Raw genomic sequence first — 5,304 nt, forward strand, 5'->3', positions numbered from 1 at the left:
AAAAACTACACAATTAAATCCTTATAGCAATATCATAATTTGACTTGCTATGGAAAATATATCCTCCTTATCAGATCTATATTTAAGTAGATAAATAATACAATTAATAATTTTGATCCATACCTCAAGTCCTATAGAGATTCAACGGAAGCATGAGCAAGAAGAAAAATAGAGTAAAATAAATCAACTTGAGATGCATTATTCAAACCCACCCCCGTTACACAAACCTCTATGGTTTAAGAGTAATCAATTCGACAAAAATAATCCCCTCTCCTATTCCTTCAAACTTTGACATATAACTCTCTTTCTAAAATGAAATAAACTTACAAATCCTTAATGAAGTATACTCATAAACTCTCCCTCACATAACATTAATTTTTCTCCATAAAAATATTTATAAAGTGCAACCAATCTCTCTTCTACCTTTTAGCCATCCTCCCTCTTCACATTTAGATTTTACACCACATATATATGTTCTTGAATAGCTTTCATACCACTTTAGGGTAAAAGACACCACCCTTTTAAATAAAAATAATTCTAAATGTAATGTCCCATCTTTTTGGAGGAGTTAATTATAAATTTATCAATTAAAAAATATATATATTACAAGGTAGCTTTATATATTAAATAAAAAAATCTTCTAGAGGTTGCTGGAAGAAGTGGAAAAAAAATAAAAAAGGAGGCCGATCTATCGAGGAAAAAAGAATAAATAGGCATTGGGGGCTCATTGCCTATCATCAAGATTTATTATTGATTTTTGTTTATGTGCGTTGTGGAGCCTAGGGTTTCTGCAAGTAGTCACATTTGGCCATTGAGAATGAAAACTCTCAATTGGTACGCAATTTTGAGAGTGTGAAAGATCACTTGAATTATTGCAACTATGGGAAGGATATTTCAGTCCTTTCACTTGTGCTTAATTGCTGGTTTGGAGTTTCAGTTGGAGTTGCACTTTCATCATATCATCTTCAGCATTTAGTCTCCACCAATTGATCAATCCAGGTTCTTCATTTTAGTTTGTAGTTGTAATAAGTTCTCAATTGTATATAGCTAGTTAGGGTTGTCTGTAATGTGCCATGTCATAATGTTTTGGTGCTGAAAATTGCCATATCATTTGTAAAAACATTTGGTTTTCATTGAATGAATACATGGGCACTATTATTTCTTTTATTTAGCAATATACTTACAGCAGTGTATTAAATTTAGGGTTTGGTTTAGTGGCCTATTGGTACGGGTCATTACACTAAAATTCAAAATTGCCTTAGTTTATGTAATTAACTACCATTTTTCAAGTGTTTTAGGCATATTAGGGGTAAATTAAGGCTATTTTAGAGGTATATAATGAATAGATGGTCCAAAAATGATGAAAATACCCTCTCTCATACTTCATAACACATCTTTTATTCTTGCCTTTGTATTTATGTTTTGATCTCATATTCTTCCAGATGGGTAACACATATTACCTTTATCTCTTAAATGAATGTTATAACTCCTCTTCAAAATAGTTGTTTTTTAAATTTAATTTTATTCCTTTTAATTTCTTTAATTTAATATTCTAATAGATTTCTCTTTATATCTAAGTGTATAATTAAATCAATTACAAACAATTTATAATATATACAAATACTTAAATACATTAACTATGTAATAATGTATATTTATATAGGTATCTATGTGTGCACACAATATGCTTATATAAATATACCAAACAAATATTATAGATATTTTATATGAAAATACAACTATCCAAATCATGAACACATAATTATAAACACTAGAATCACTAGAATCTACCAATCAAACCATTAAAACAAATGATAAAATTATAACCCCCAGACTAGGTGACTAACTTCCTATTAGATTTCTAAGGATATAAGGATGCATATATGGATCATGGTTCCATATCCTTTTGAAAAACAATTGGTTTGAGGATTTTGAGGCACATTTAGACTTGTGTAGCCAGGTGGGGTGATGCCTTATACCTGCACCACCAACCAACAAGTTCCAACACACACACACAGACACACACACAAGAAAGGAAGGAGGAGTGCAACATCATGTAGATTTCCCGAAGAAGCAATTGTGACTACCTCCCCTCATCCATAAGATACACCAAGAAGAGTAAACACACACAAACACACATATATAAGGCATTATGGGTCAGGTTAAGAACTACTAATAATTAGAATATTATAAACAAGGTATTGAAAGTACAAATAATAAATTTAGAATAATATGTAGAGTATGATACAATTCAACCATATACCCAATCTCCTAAAGACATTATATAGAAAATGATCAAGTGTCTAATGCAAAGAAATATCTAACATAATAAGTAAGAAATGATGTGTGTGATGTGTATAAACATATTATAGCATAAGAACCTAGTTGATTACTGATTTTCGAGTAGATAGGTACCATTCTTTTGTGTCAATAATGTGAGATGTTATCTTATAGTTTTACCTATGCATGAATTTGTAAAGTTGTGAAATCAAGGAGTACTAGAAGTAACTTTATCTCCCAACCTAGTCCACATGTACTTATACTATCTTCAAAACCTACTAACACTTGTTAAGATAAGAGGGGTGTTACAAGACTACATATGTGCCTAGAAATGACCAAATTAGATTTTTACATACGTTTTGAAGATACATCTACTAGTGAGGCATTAGGATACATGGGCGTTGATGTAAATTTTGTTTTAGATATATTTTGGGTCCTGTGTCATTTTCTCAAGTTGAAGATGCAAACTTTGGTATATCTTTGGACCTTATAGTGCCTTTTTTTGAAGAACTTATTATTTAATGGAAAATTAGCAACATAAGGTTGTTCATCAAGTTTATCAATCTATTCTATCAAAGTTTTAGAAGCTTCCTCTATAGTTTATTAGGTTTACATAAAATGTTTACATAATTATTATTATTAAGAGCACTTTACACTATCTAAATGTCAAATGATAAAGAGTATTGGATGGTTTGAGGTATTTTTTGAGTTGCATGTCCATTTTTCATGTTGAAGATATTAATTGTGTTATATTGCTGAATTTCACAATGCATCTTTTGAATAAATAGATTTCTATAGATCATTTTATTTAGATGGTAGAGCTTTAAAGTGAATTGGGTATGTATTACTGCATGTGCTCCATTGTTTTCTACTAATAGGAAAGGATTTTACTTGTCTTAATTATGTATTGAGGTAGGAGAGCTTGAAACAAAACATTTAAACTTTAGATTTTTAGGGAGATGACCATAATTGGCCTCATCTGGATTTTCTGATGCATTATTATGACTGGTTGACATTATTTTTATCATTTCTCTTCTATGATTTTCTAGAAATCTTATTGGTGCAGAGAAATCATTTAAAATCCTGCATATCTCTCATTGAAGGAATCAAACAATTATATATTCTTCCAAATATTTTAAATATATTGAATAGAATATACTTAGTGCTAATAGGAAGTCATCTGAGAAAGATCATGCTGCTCAAATGTGACATGGGTTATAGTGTTCTTATGGTGTCATTGATGGTGCTTTGGCACATATTCTTCTTTCAATACTAGATAAGCATAGTGTGATTGTGTGATAGGAAATAATATTTTTGGACATAGAGTGCACAACTGTCCCTTTGATAATAAAAAAGGCAGGGAGAAGGAGAAGATGAAGAAATAGCGAAGCAGGATTAGGATCTTCTTTTGAGAAAGTGTATTGTTTGGTGTTATTATTATCATTTTTTTATTGCTTATGGGGGCTTGTAATAAATACTATTGGATATTAAGAGAGTTGTTGGTTTCGGATGAGGTTGTCCTCAATTTCCAAAATAGGTAGCATTATTATCATAATAATAAAGTTGTTAGCGATGGAGAAAATGACCCTAGAATCTCTGTAGTTGGCCACCATGATTACTTTTCGCTCATCACAACAACCACATCTATTGATCCTATAGTCTCTAGGGTTCTGGGTTCATAGTGTAGTTTCAGTGTGCTTTCTGGCTTCTGCATAATTAGAAAGGACTTGCGAGTGGTCTAGACTTTTCTAGATTAGAATAACCACTTCAGTTGTTCATACTACTTAAATATACAACTTCTACCCTTAGCTACAACTAGAAGTGAGCTACAAACATTTATTGAGTGTATGATGCAATCACTATGTTTACTAAGACAAAACTCCAAGGGAACAATAAGATTAGAATTTTATCAAAGGCTACTATCTTGATTAAATAATTTAGAGGCTATTTTATTCAATTCCAAAGGTTCACATATTTGTAGGCTAGTGGGTTCTATGGATATCTTTTTAAGTTACCAATGAATCCTAAATACAAACCTATACTCATTGAAGTATGCAAGAAATTAGCAGTTGTTCACAAACAATGCAGAGATAAGAGGAAGAATGATATCATTTTTTTCCATTGGTCAAAGTTACTTTAATTGCAAGTCTTTCATAGATGCTCAAGGTATGGAGAGATCTTTAGTGAAAATTAATTTATACATTGGCACCATGAGACTCTCATATGACATTAAAGAATTTGTCAAGAATAATCTAGAGTTGAACCCAAATAAAGAATTTACATCCAAAAGTCTATGTGTGCTTGATTTAAGAGTAAAAAAAAAGGCCAAGCTAAGGGACAAGTCTTCAGATGTAATGAAAGAAGTCATTGATAAGGAAAAATGAAGACATACAAAGAAGCCTTCTAAATGAAGCTCCAATCACTACAATTCCCTCCTCTAAAGACTTGTTAACGTCTTCTTCCATAATTCCTACCCCTAGTTTACTATTTAGATTATATTGCCAGATTCTTTTAGGCCATTTTTATGATTATCAGTACTTCATTGTCTGATTGATTAGATGTTTTTTCATACTTAGTTGATTATTTAATGAATAACTTCGTTATCTCACATGTTCATGATTAGTTTGATGATGACATATGTATGTTCATTTAGTAATTTCAGTTATCTCATGATGATTAGTTAGATGAATGATTTATATGTAGTTCTATGGATACTTACCCCACACTTGCATGTGTATGGTGTACTTATATGGTTTACTTTATGATTGACATTTCTAATGTGGTTGAGGGAGGGAGTCATAGTCACCTGCTAGTCAGGATCTACACAATGCACCACTCCCCACCATTGCCTATTTATTTTAGATTATATGTGTATGTACATGTGTGAATTTTATACAAATTGTAGGTACCGAGCATCAACTTCCCTGAATTGTCAGGATGAATGTGCCCTATCACAGTATCTCAATGGTCAAAGTGAGGAGATAATTCTTGAGTCCAAACCCTAACCTAAGCCAATTGTCCCAA

This window comes from Cupressus sempervirens, chromosome 8 (assembly GCF_028749045.1).
Source record: "Cupressus sempervirens isolate cs-2001-9-10 chromosome 8, ASM2874904v1, whole genome shotgun sequence".
In the NCBI taxonomy this organism is placed as follows: domain Eukaryota; kingdom Viridiplantae; phylum Streptophyta; class Pinopsida; order Cupressales; family Cupressaceae; genus Cupressus; species Cupressus sempervirens.